The 14507-nt window shown below is 44.0% G+C and overlaps 1 pseudogene; it reads left to right on the top strand.

Moving 5' to 3' along the window:
• The first annotated feature begins 11679 nt into the window (after positions 1-11679).
• Positions 11680-14369, top strand: LOC109756334 (protein FAR1-RELATED SEQUENCE 5-like; annotated as a pseudogene).
• Positions 14370-14507: the final 138 nt, after the last annotated feature.

Raw genomic sequence — 14507 nt, 5'->3', positions numbered from 1 at the left:
CTTAACATGAGTCAAGAAAAATATAGTTGCACTTAAATACTGAAAACTTGCCATTTCGGAAATAACATGGTTTAGTTCTCAGTTCTCACACAGAAAATTTATATAAAAGAACTTCAACCCTTCCACATTCTGTCTCAATATTTGTTTCATTCAAATAGTGCTCTAATAAACTACACTTCAATCTAAAATTAATCGCTTGAGAAAGATAAACTACACTTCAATATGTATTATGTATGCATATTCCTAGCATGACAACCCGCTGATATTGCTCCTAACTTGGTCCGTATTAGCATCACAACTTCATGTGCTTACTTAATCCAAGTCATGGCCGGATGTGCATATGCTTCAAGCAAGCTATGGTTGAAGAAAACCACCATGTTTCTTGCTTGTTTCTATCAATTGCAGTCCTCCTGTCATGCTTAGCAGGCCCTGAAGCCCTCTTCTTCTCCCAAACAGTCTACCTAGAAGAGTTCACTGATTAGTTCATAATAAAAATGATGCAAACTGATGAAAGCTGATGAGGACATCACTAACAAAGTTACACCCACAGCCCCTACTGATACATATACAGGACCAATTACTAGAGCTCGCGCACGCCAATTAAATTATCAGGTACTTCCGTTTCTTGGTAATGATTCTAATGTTCGTGAGAATATGATGCTGCCTAAATTGGATACATTTATCTTGCTTACAAATGAAGGGCCTAGCTTGGACAAGAAGGATGATCATTGGAGCAAGATCAAGCATGGAGATGATGGCATGCGCAAGGGGAACAAGAACGGAGTTACAAGTGATGATTTCAGGACTTTGAAGCCACCATAATGAGTGCGTGAAGTCTTGGACGAAATATACAAGATGCCACTTCATAAATTTCGTCCAGAGGCTATTATAGGTGTTGCGTCACCTTATTATTGGGCCAGGCCCATGTAATTTCAAAATACTTAAGTATAGACTGTTTTTAGAGTCCGTATGTGTGGGGAAACAAGAGTTAAGGTTGGTTTCGGACCCCTCCTCCAAGGGCCACGAAATTCCCCCCTCTTCCTCCATATATACAGCCCTTATGGCGCCGTTTAGACTTTGAGTTTTGTTTAGAATAAAGTTCGTCATAGCTGCAACTTCGCGTACTTTGTTTGTGTTCAACGACCAGACAAAGGCGTCACAGAACCCCACCTTGATCAATAAAGCTTTCCTCTTATATTCGCAATATCCAGATTGCAATCTTAGTTTCTTGCTTGTTCTTCGTTTGCCTGCAGGAAACAGACCTTCGTGGTCAGGTTGATCGTGCTCCGGCGTGGTCAATAACCTCTCGGAGTTGGTTTAGCGATTGCTAAGGCGCGACGTCCTCGCACGTTCGTAGTCGGATCGTCAAAGTCGACTTCCTCCAAAATAATAGCCACCATCTCATCGAAAGACAGGACACCTTTGCCTCTATCAAATGGTATCAGATTTCAAGGTTGCTCGGTGAGATTTTACAATTTTTTTCCTAGTTTAGATCGAGTCTGTTCTTCATACCTATAGTCCACGAAAAGGCCAAAAAAATTAGGGTTAGTTCATCCTATCCGAACCAATCTGAGCTTTTGCATAATCTTTTCTGTATTTGCTTTGTTGAATTTGCGGTTGCATCGTCGTGTCAAGTTGCTGGTCTTAGCGTCTAGTCCTTTAGAGTTTCGAGTTCTGTTCACAGGTTTTCACGTCGCCGCTGCCATATATCACCACCGTATCATCATCATCGCTGCTACCGTATACCACCACCGCACTAACTTCATCACCGCTGCCATATACCACCACCACATATTCACCGCCAATCCGAGTCCATATACGCCACCACCTATCTGCCGCCATCACACCAATCCGAGTCCACCTGCAACATATATCCGCCACCAGTCCGAGTTCCACCAGATTCATCGCCGCCGCCAGTTCGAGTTCCACCAAATTCATCTCCGCCACCAGTCCTGGTCCGAGTCCAGTATTTTGTTACTCTGTTTTGGATTTCCAGATCACGCCATACTCCGAGTCGTGATAGGGTAGGACTCCCGAACTTTCGTGATACCCGCAATAGAAAATAGTTCCAGTTTCAAAAAAAAAACTAAGTCTGGAAAATTCTAGCTAGGCAGTTTTTAGACCATTTGTAGACTTTTTTGAAAAAAATTATTGCGGAGCAAAAAAGAGAGGAAAAAAGTGCATGTTTACTTGCCACCAAATCTGATATTGATGATCTAGATTTCAGCAAATCTGTTTGCTATGCTTTTGTGTGCAAAGAGGCATTATTTTCATTCGAGGACGTGCCTTCCTCTTTGCCTCATGTTGTTACTAACATTTTGCAGGAGTTCGCTGACGTCTTTCCACAAGACGTGCCACCGGGATTGCCACCTATTCGAGGGATTGAGCATCAGATTGACTTAATTCCCGGTGCTTCGCTACCCAACCGTGCACCATACCGTACCAATCCAGAGGAGACGAAGGAGATTATCCGTAAAGTCCAGGAGCTGCTCGACAAAGGTTATATTCATGAATCCCTTAGTCATTGTGCTGTTTCTATTATTCTAGTGCCGAAAAAGGATGGTACATCGCGTATGTGTGTTGATTGTAGAGGCATTAATAATATTACTATTCGTTATCGTCATCCTATTCCTAGGCTAGATGATATGCTTGATGAATTGAGTGGCTCTACAATATTCTTCAAAGTTGATTTGCATAGTGGATACCATCAAATTCGTATGAAATTGGGAGATGAATGGAAAACTGCATTTAAAACTAAGTTTGGTTTATATGAGTGGTTAGTCATGCCTTGTGGGTTAACTAATGCACCTAGTACTTTCATGAGATTAATGAACGAAGTTTTACGTGCTTTCATTGGACGATCTGTGGTAGTCTATTTTGATGATATACTGATTTATAATAAATCTTTGGAGGAACATTTGGAACATTTGTGTGCTGTTTTTATTGCTCTACGTGATGCACGTTTGTTTGGTAACCTTGGAAAGTGCACCTTTTGCACCGACCGAGTATCTTTTCTTGGCTATGTTGTTACTCCACAGGGAATTGAAGTTGATAAAGCTAAGATTGAAGCTATTGAGAGTTGGCCGCAGCCCAAAACAGTCACACAAGTGAGGAGTTTCCTTGGCCTCACTGGTTTCTATAGGCGTTTTGTGAGAGATTTCAACACCATTGTTGCACCTCGCAACGAGCTTACAAAGAAGGATGTGCCTTTTGTTTGGGGTACCGCACAGGAAGAAGCCTTCACGGTATTAAAAGATAAGTTGACACATGCTCTGATTTTAATGAGACTTTTGAGCTTGAATGTGATGCTAGTGGAATTGGATTAGGAGGTGTGTTATTACAAGATGGCAAACTTGTTGCGTACTTTTCTGAAAAATTGAGTGTGCCTAGTCTGAGCTATTCTACTTATGATAAAGAATTATATGCTCTTGCTCGGACCTTAGAAACATGGCAACATTATTTATGGCCCAAGGAATTTGTTATACATTCTGATCATGAATCTTTGAAACACATTAAAAGTCAAGAAAAATCGAACCGTAGACATGCTAAACGGGTTGAATTCATTGAGACTTTCCCTTATGTCATTAAACACAAGAAGGGTAAAGAAAATGTTATTGCTGATGCATTATCTCGTCGTTATACTATGCTTTCACAACTTGACTTTACGATATTTGGTTTGGAGACCATCAAAGATCAATATGTGCATGATGCTGAATTTAAAGATGTATTGCAGAATTGTAAGGAAGGAAGAACTGAAGGAAATATGCCCTAGAGGAAATAATAAAGTTATTATTTATTTCCTTATATCATGATAAATGTTTATTATTCATGCTAGAATTGTATTAACCGGAAACATGATACATGTGTGAATACATAGACAAACAGAGTGTCACTAGTATGCCTCTACTTGACTAGCTCGTTAATCAAAGATGGTTATGTTTCCTAGCCATAGACAAAGAGTTGTCATTTGATTAACAGGATCACATCATTAGGAGAATGATGTGATTGACTTGACCCATTCCGTTAGCTTAGCACTTGATCGTTTAGTATGTTGCTATTGCTTTCTTCATGACTTATACATGTTCCTATGACTATGAGATTATGCAACTCCCGTTTACCGGAGGAACACTTTGGGTGCTACCAAACGTCACAACGTAACTGGGTGATTATAAAGGTGCTCTACAGGTGTCTCTGAAGGTACTTGTTGGGTTGGCGTATTTCGAGATTAGGATTTGTCACTCCAATTGTCGGAGAGGTATCTCTGGGCCCACTCGATAATGCACATCACTTAAGCCTTGCAAGCATTGCAACTAATGAGTTAGTTGCGGGATGATGTATTATGGAACGAGTAAAGAGACTTGCCGGTAACGAGATTGAACTAGGTATTGAGATACCGACGATCAAATCTCGGGCAAGTAACATACCGATGACAAAGGGAACAACGTATGTTGTTATGCGGTTTGACCGATAAAGATCTTCGTAGAATATGTGGGAGCCAATATGAGCATCCAGGTTCCGCTATTGGTTATTGACCGGAGACGTGTCTCGGTCATGTCTACATAGTTCTCGAACCCGTAGGGTCCGCACGCTTAAAGTTCGATGACGGTTATATTATGAGTTTATATGTTTTGATGTACCGAAGGTAGTTCGGAGTCCCGGATGTGATCACGGACATGACGAGGAGTCTCGAAATGGTCGAGACATGAGGATTGATATATTGGACGACTATATTCGGACACCGGAATGGTTCCAGGGGTTATCGGATATATACCGGAGTACCGGGGGGTTACCGGAACCCCCCGGAGGTTATTGGGCCTCATGGGCCCAAGTGGTGGAAGAGGAGAGGCGGCCAAGGGGCAGCCGCGCGCCCCTCCCCCCCAAGTCCGAATTGGACGAGGAGGGGGGCGGCGCCCCCCTTTTCCTTTCCCCCTCTCTCTCCTTCCCTCTCCTCTCCTACTCCAACATGGAAGGGGGGAATCCTACTCCCGGTCGGAGTAGGAGTCCTCATGGGGCGCGCCAAGGGTGGCCGGCCCCCTCCCCCTCCTCCACTCCTTTATATACAGGGAGGGAGGCACCCCTAGAGACACAACAATTGATCCCTTGGATCTCTTAGCCGTGTGCGGTGCCCCCCTCCACCATAATCCACCTCGGTCATATCGTAGCGGTGCTTAGGCGAAGCCCTGCGTCGGTAGAACATCATCATCGTCACCACGCCGTCGTGCTGACGGAACTCTCCCTCAAAGCTCGGCTGGATCGGAGTTTGAGGGACGTCATCGAGTTGAACGTGTGCTGAACTCGGAGGTGTCGTGCGTTCGGTACTTCATCGGTCGGATCGTGAAGACGTACGACTACATCAACCGCGTTGTACTAATGCTTCCGCTTTCGGTCTACGAGGGTACGTGGACACACTCTCCCCTTGTTGCTATGCATCACCATGATCTTGCGTGTGCGTAGGAATTTTTTTGAAACTACTACGTTCCCCAACAAGAACATGGAACAAGTTCGTTGTTAACGATGGATTTGTGTTTCGTGCTAACAAGCTATGCATTCCAGCTAGCTCCGTTCGTCTTTTGTTGTTGCAGGAGGCGCATGGAGGAGGATTAATGGGACACTTTGGCGTGAAGAAGACGGGGGATATACTTGCTACACATTTCTTTTGGCCAAAGATGAGACGGGATGTTGAGCGTTTTGTTGCTCGCTACACTACATGTCAAAAAGCTAAGTCACGACTCAATCCTCATGGTTTATATATGCCTTTGCCTGTACCTAGTGTTCCTTGGGAGGATATATCTATGGACTTTGTTTTAGGTTTACCTCGAACAAAGAAGGGGAGGGATAGCATATTTGTTGTCGTGGATAGGTTCTCGAAAATGGCACACTTTAAACCATGTCATAAAAGCGATGATGCTGTTAATGTTGCTGATTTGTTCTTTTGTGAAATTATTCGCTTGCATGGTGTGCCAAATACTATTGTTTAAGATCGTGATACTAAATTTCTTAGCCACTTTTGGAGATGTTTATGGGCTAAGTTGGGGACTAAACTGCTTTTTAGTACTACATGTCATCCCCAAACTGATGGACAAACTGAAGTAGTTAATAGAACATTGTCTACCATGCTTAGGGCTATTTTGAAGAATAACAAGAAAATGTGGGAAGAATGCTTGCCTCATATTGAATTTGCTTATAATCGGTCGCTCCATTCTACTACTAAGATGTGCCCTTTTGAAATTGTGTATGGTTTCCTACCTCGTGCACCTATTGATTTGTTGCCTCTTCCATCTTCGGAGAAGGTTAATTTTGATGCTAAACAACGTGCTGAATTGATCTTAAAAATGCATGAGTTAACTAAGGAAAATATTTAGCGCATGAATGCTAAATATAAATTTGTTGGAGATAAGGGTAGAAAACGTGTTGTCTTTGCACCTGGAGATCTTATTTGGTTACATTTGCGTAAGGATAGGTTTCCTAATTTATGCAAGTCAAAGCTCATGCCACGTGCTAATGGTCCTTTTAAGGTGTTAGAAAAATAAATGATAATCCATATAAACTTGAGTTGCGTGCAGATTTTGGGGTTAGTCCCACTTTTAACATTGCAGATTTGAAGCCTTACTTGGGTGAGAAAGATGAGCTTCCGTCGAGGATGACTTCAATTCAAGAAGGAGAGGATGATGAGGACATCACTAACAAAGTTACACCCACAACCCCTACTGATACATATAGAGGACCAGTTACTAGAGCTCGCGCACGTCAATTAAATTACCAGGTACTTTCGTTTCTTGGTAATGATTCTAATATTCGTGAGAATATGATGCTGCCTAAATTGGATACATTTGTCTTGCTTACAAATGAAGGCCTAGCTTGGACAAGAAGGATGATCATTGGAGCAAGATCAAACATGGAGATGATGGCATGCGCAAGGGGAACAAGAACGGAGTTACAAGTGATAATTTCAGGACTTTGAAGCCACCATAATGAGTGCGTGAAGCCTTGGACAAAATATACAAGATGCCACTTCATAAATTTCGTCCAGAGGCTATTATAGGTGATGTGTCACCTTATTATTGGGCCAGGCCCATGTAATTTTGAAATACTTGAGTATATGCTGTTTTTAGAGTCCGTATGTGTGGGGAAACAAGAGTTAGGGTTGGTTTCAGACCCCTCCTCCAAGGGCCACGAAATTCCCCCCTCTTCCTCCATATATACAGCCCTTAGGGCGTCGTTTAGACTTTGGGTTTTGTTTAGAATAAAGTTCGCCATAGCTGCAACTTCGCGTACTTCGTTTGTGTTCAACGACCAGACAAAGGCGTCATAGAACCCCACCTTGATCAATAAAGCTTTCCTCTTATATTCGCAATATCGAGATTGCAATCTTAGTTTCTTGCTTGTTCTTTGTTTGCCTGCAGGAAACAGACCTTCATGGTCAGGTTGATCGTGCTCCGGCATGGTCAATAACCTCTCGGAGTTGGTTTAGCGATTGCTAAGACGCGACGTCCTCGCACGTACGTATTCGGATTGTCAAAGTCGACTTCCTCCAAAACGATAGCCACCATCTCATCGAAAGACGGGACACCTTTGCCTCTATCAAAAGATATCAAGGCAATAAAGCTTTTAGACGAAACAAAATGGCCATTCAGCCTCTAGTGAATAAACAATATAATGACAATTAGTGCTAGAGAATTAGTTAAATTATACATTGGACACCAAATAAATTTGAATGAAGTGAAGAAAGCGGTACAACAAAAAGCAGGCTGGTTGAGTAATGATTAACCTACAAATATCATAAATGAATGAGGGAGGGAGGAATTTGAAATTTCAGTGGCAATAAGAATGACATGGTTTTGGTTTTGAATTTCTACTTGGATGAATGTGAAAACACGGTGGGAACATAGCATCATAAACCAGCGATTGCATTGCCTGCTACTTTGCACATGGCTGCAATAAGCGTACCTATATGAATGCTCTATAATTCTGGCAGGATATCACATACACACTGAATATGCAACTCCTCTGCTCCTCCTATTGTGGATTTTGTTTTTGGTAACAGATGCCAAAACCATGGCGTGTTTGCTTGCTTATCTGCACACATGAATCATGTAAAAGTGTCACAACAACCCATCGGGGCACACATCAGATATAATAAGAGATGGCTTGATCAACAACAATGGATGAAGGAATAAAACCATCATCGTGGAGCGCATTCGTATCAAAGTAGCGATCAATCTGACGGAGGTGTTTGTCACTATTGGGCTAGCCGGGAAGATGTGGTCCTCGAGAAAACGTCATCTAAATACAGGCTATAGTTTGTGCGCAAGTCTGCACAATTTAGAAACCTAATGTTCTGTTAGTATCTAAGGAACATGTTAACAACATAAATTCACAGAAGCAGCAAGAAGGCATGCCTTTGTTGAAGGCTACGAATAAACTAAAAGTTTCCATAAAACGGAAAAATGCTAGAATCATCTCGCTCTGACACTTTACTCTGAATAATCTATGAATCACTGAGCAAGAGAAGAGGATACAAAGAAAGTAAGCAGTTGAAATGAAATTTGGTTGCCTAGATTTAGAAAAATTGTATACCTGACAGGGACCATCATTCATGATTCCTACATCGCTAGGGATTGGAAGGTTCTACATATTTCGTTGAGCACATCCAGTACACAACAAGCAAGAAAAACAACTGTGTACCCGCAGACCTGTACATCTCATGCTTCGTGCTCAGATCACTGGGGGCTGCAAGAGAAGCAATCAGAGCTCAGTGGGATATTCTATTACTCAAGAGGAATACTGATGATAATTTGAGATGGAAAAGTGTATCTGGACACCGATAACTGCCACACGTGTGGTGTATCGGGTGGTTGTGCCGCACGCCTCGTGTGGCATGGAGAAGAACCCGCCCGCACGATCGCGTCCAGGCGCGCGCAGCCACAACCCGCACGTCCGGTGTGTGGCAAAACCGCCCACACGTCCGGGCCAAACGACCGCGCTGCCCGCACGACCCAGCACGTCAGCCGTCCCGGGCTCCTTCCGATCCCCAGTCCGCCCTACCGCCATTGTCTCGCACCTCTCGATCCCCTACCTCCGTCGCCTTCCTTCTCTGGTTGCCATGGCAACCAGAGCAGATCCCTAGCGCCTTTCCCACCGCTAATCACCCACCCCACCCCCTACCACCCTCCCACCCCAACCCCGCCCTCCCAAGACGACGAGCTAAAACAGGTGGATCTCCGATCTCCTTCTGTTTCTCGACCTTCTTTTGTCCAGAAATCTGAATTTGCAAAATTGCCCACGAAGATGGCGACTGGATCCACGCTATCAGGGCAAACACCCCACGAATTTGTGTGTCTTTGCATTTGCCCACCAACATACGCCAGATCTTCCATATACTATGCTAGACTTGTGCCAAGCTTCTGGGTTGGCTTGATGCGAGTAGTTGGTAGCGTAGTAATCACTATAAAATAGGGAGAGAAAGGAGGGATTTGGCATGGGGAGGGAGGAAAAATAATTGCCACTTGTATCTAACGTCAGTTGCCATCTATCGTTGTCCGTAGTTGCCACCATGTTATATTATTGCTTGCCATCCTATTTTATTTTCTGTTGCCATCGCTTCAAAATGATAGATGGCATCCAGAATTCAAAAAACAAAATGGATGTGCATGTCCTACTTGCCATGAGGTGTTGGTTGCCTACGCAAGAAATGTTATGAGATTGCCGTGTTATCTTCTACATGCAAACAACAAGAACGCTTTTTGCGGATTGTTGATGCGTTCTTGTTCATGCAGTGACTAAAAGCACAGTGGCAGAAAAGAAAAAGCAGAAGAATGAATCACGAAGATGGCACTGATCCTTGGCTTTCTCAAAGGCCGGAAACGCCACCTTGGGATGCAACAGAGTACAGTCAACTCATTTCTTCAGGGCCATTGCTGCCACTACTAGAGCACTACGCGGGCATCGGTACGATGCATGATAAACAAAGAAGAAACAATTGCCATGTTCGTGACAATGAAGATGTCATTCTACTTATGTCCTGCAATCTATTTTTTAGCAGGTTCTTATGACCAAACCACAATCAGGGGGGCAGCATGGCAAGTTTCATCACAGGGCGCTAACGCTGACAAATGTACGGGCAACCAACTTCAGCTAGCTAATGTGGCAAATCAAGGTAACGCATACGAAAAAGGAACTTACTGTTGTGGACATGAAATTAAACTTGCAAGGATGGCAAAAGACTCACGAGTTATATCGGAAAAAATGTAGGACCTTCATGCAGCACGTGGCATCAGGCAGCAACCATGTACCTGCCATCAACGTCGTACACAGGTGAGTGCATGAAAGTGAAGTTGTGGACAGTGAGTTAGGAGAAAGGAACATATCTGACAGCTGCAGTTGCCATGCCTGGACAACTTCGGTTGCCATGGCTGGACAAACTGCAGTTGCCATTCCTGGACAACTGCAGTTGCCATGCCTGGACAACTGCAGTTGCCATGTATAATCAAATGTGACTGCAATGTCTAAACAACCGTGGATGACAAGTGTGAACAAATCTGTGTGGCATGGTTGGACCACTACATGTGCCATGTTGAACAAACTACAGTTGCCATGCAATGACCAACTGCTACCATGATCGCAGGTTGTTACGGTGGAACCACATCGGCAAACATCTCATGGCAAGCTTCACAGTTGCAGGAAAGCGCTATTGCAGATAGAGCACATCAAATTGGAATGACAGACCACACAAGATCGGCACATGCGGCACAACAAGGTAAAAAAAAGTGAAAACAGAAAACAGTACTGCATTTGCTTTTGTGGGGAATAGCATGTGAAGAAAAGTAGATTTGTAACGGTGGTGGTGGGAAAAACAAACAAAAAATGCTACCAAGTGGTCATGTGCAAAAGAGTCATATATTTTCTTCGGGATTTGCCAATTGCTATAAGAGTGTGTGCAACATTCATGATTGTTCACATTTGCGTATTGAGTTCAAGCTTAGAATACAAGTTTTGATGCTAGAGTATACTGGTTGCCATGTGTTGGCAACAGTAGTTGCCATGTGTGTTGGACTGTATCTGCCATTGCTATGTGCTGCAAGTTCTGATGCTGAAAGAAGCTGGTTGCCATGTGTGGGCAATAGTAGTTGCCATGTGTGTTGGACTATTCTGCCATTGCTATATGCTACAAGTTCTGAAGCTAAAAGACGCTAGTTGCCATGTGTTGGCAACGGTAGTTGCCATGTGGTTGGACTGTAGCTGCCATTACTGGAGAATTACAGTTGCCGTGCATGGCCATATGCAGATTCACGGCTTGCTGTGTGAAATGATGTCATGCAAAATCACATGCAGTTGCTGTACTCCGTTACGATAAACATGACATTCAAGCAAAATCTTACGCTCGTACCTGATTTTTTTAATGCAGGACCTTCAACTACAATTAACAGCAGCGCGGGGACATCTACTGCGGGGAGCTCTGAGCGCACGGAAGACGCGTTCCACCAGCCAGCCAACACTCATGCCACAAACAATGCCGAGTCAGTGTCGGAAATGGCAATCGTGCCAGCAATACCGACAAGCACACCTGTGCACACCAGCACAAGCAACACTCAAGCAGGTGAAACAGCCGCCGATACTTAAGTGAATGATGAAACCGATGACGAAGCACAAGGGGATGAAGATGGCGGGCAATCAGAAATCATGGTACCCCAGCCACCGTATCTTGGGCAGAGATTTGATTCGTTTGAAGATGCAAAGGAATTCTACCAGACATATGCAAAGTTCCATGGGCTTGCGGTCAACACCGAATACCATAGGAAAATTAAAAAAACTAACGCGTACAGCAGAGGTGAGATGAGGTGCTACAAGGCACGAAGAAACAAGAAGGGCAAAGGTGATGCGCCTGTCATTCCGGAACGAAAGAGAGGTATCATTGTCAAGACGGAATGCCCTGTCCGGTGTAAGCTGAACGTAGATGGAGCACAGTGGGTGGTCACTGAATATTTTGACGAGTACAACCACGAGCTAATAAAGAAGTTTGACCTGGTAAAATTTATGACCGCCCACAGAGGATTCACCCCCCTCGAGAAGAAATTCATAAAGCTGCTACATGATTGTAACGTCGGTCCATCAAGAATGGTGCAGATACTCTCCCTCATCCACAGCAAAAAGGGGTCTCTGAGTAGCATGCCCTACCTACCAGCAGACGTCACAAACCTAAAGGCAAAGTACCGTAGAGAAAGCAAGTTGGCTGACATAGAAGCCACGATAGCCTACTTCGATGAGAAAGCGAAAGAAGATCAAGATTTCTTCTACAGGATAAGATTGGACGATGAGGACCGTGTCAGGAACATGTATTGGGTGGATGGTGCTGCAAGAAGAGCCTACAAACATTTCCGAGACTGCATTTCATTCGACGCGACATATCTCACTAATATGTACAAGATGCCATGCGCTCCATTCATAGGAATAAATAACCACAATCAGTCATTGCAGTTCGGATGCGGGCTCGTTCGGAACAAAGACACGGATGGGTACGTTTGGCTGTTCAAGACCTTCTTGGAGTGCATGGGTGGACTTGCTCCGATGAACATAATAACAGACCAGGATTTTAGCATGCGTGCAGGCATAGAGGAGGTCTTTCCGTTGGCAGTGCACAGGCACTGCAGGTGGCACATTATAAAGAAGGCTGAGGAGACACTAGGACCGTTCTTTGCTGACCGTCCAGACCTGCACAAGGCATTCGAGCTGTGCGTGGACCACAGCTTGACGGTGGAGGAGTTTGAAAGGAGCTGGATGGCTATGATTGAAACATATCAAGTCCAAGACCACGAGACGCTTGCTAGCTTGTGGGAGAAGCGAATGTACTGGGTGCCGGCCTACTTCATGCAGTGCTTCTTCCCGTTTCTGCAGACTAGACAGCGCAGTGAGGGGTTCAATGCTGTTTTGAAGCGGTACATGAGCCCTGGCAACTCATTGCTACAGTTTTCCAATCAGTACACCGCTTTGCAACAAAAAATACTGGGATCCGAGCTACAGCAAGAAGCAAACACCGCGCTCAAGCAGCCAAAATTGCTAACGTATTTACCAATGGAGAGGCAGATGAGCAAGATATACACCAACACGATTTTTAACAAGTAAGTCAGTTGTGTTACAATCTTATTTGCACAAATCATGAAGGTACCAGGTGCCATGTAGAATGCAATGCAGTTGAAATGCTTATTTGAAAATGATGATTGTGTTGAAAAGTAGCCATTAGGTACAGAGTAACCATGATATGTAGTTGCCGTGCTTAATGAACTACAGTTTGCCATGCTTAATGAACTGCAGTTTGCCACGTTTACTCAACTGCAGTTACCATGTTTGCTTAACTGCAGTTGCCATGTTTGATGAACTGAAATTGCCATGTTTAATGAACTGCAGTTGCCATATTTAATGAAATGTAATTCCACTGGCCATGATGGTATGGAATGCAAATGCCAAATTGAAGTTGTTATGTAGTTGCCATGTTTAAATGAACTGCAGTTGCCATGTTTAATGAACCGCAGTTGCCATGTTTACTCAACTGTAGTTGCCATGTTCGAACGAATTGTAATTCCATTGGCCACAACAAACAAAAGGTGCTACAAAAAACTTCACACAAGAGTTTAACAAAAACCACACAAAACTTGCAGATTCCAGGAAGAAATAAAGCGTGCCAGCATGTACACGGCTTTCCAGGTGGACGAACATACGTTCAAGGTGTGTTCTATCATGGGCATGTCGGATTCAGAACCTAAAGACCCGAACAAGGGAAGGAACTACTTTGTGAAGGCATCGATAAGCGAAGGCGAATAGTACTGCCAATGCTGCAAATTCGAACAGGACGGGATTGTGTGCTGTCACATTCTAAAAGTAATGGACTTGAACGCGGTGACACGAATGCCCTGCCATTTCATAAGGCAGTGATGGACTTGGGACGCTGACGACGCATTGGCGCCGCAAACATCAAACGCAGTTTTGGCCGTGCATGACGAGAGACCAGAGTCAACCATGGAAGCCGTGAGGCACGTTGTGTTGACAAAGAACTATGCTGAACTAATTGATGAAGCGTGCAAGCAAGGGTCGCAGAAAAACACAGGAAGGCCCTCAAAAGAGAGCTTGATGAGATCAAGAAGAGGAAAGCTGAGGAAGCCTTACACAGGTTCCCCCGCACATCAAGTGTGCCTTCGTCCACAGGGCCATCATCTGAAAACTCGGAGGTAGGATCTGGAACAGCAAGCACACAAACACAGGTTAGGAACCCGCCCCGTTCCATCACAAAAGGGCGCCCAAAAGAGATAAGATACAAATCGGGATTGGAGATTCAAGCAAAACACAAGAAACCAAAGAAAGGGACGGGCAATCCGTAAACAACATTGGAGCACTTTGACTTGGTCCATGGAGACATTTTTTTGTAATCTAGATGTTCTAAATTTTGTAAAAACTGGAGAATGACTCTTCAGGTGCATCAGAATCTGAAGTAAAAATGCCATGAAGGAATAGCTGCA

The sequence above is a fragment of the Aegilops tauschii genome, chromosome 5 (genome assembly GCF_002575655.3).
Source record: "Aegilops tauschii subsp. strangulata cultivar AL8/78 chromosome 5, Aet v6.0, whole genome shotgun sequence".
Lineage (NCBI taxonomy): Eukaryota > Viridiplantae > Streptophyta > Magnoliopsida > Poales > Poaceae > Aegilops > Aegilops tauschii.
Note: the sequence above shows the minus strand (reverse complement) of the source record. Positions and strands in the feature narration are given on the sequence as shown.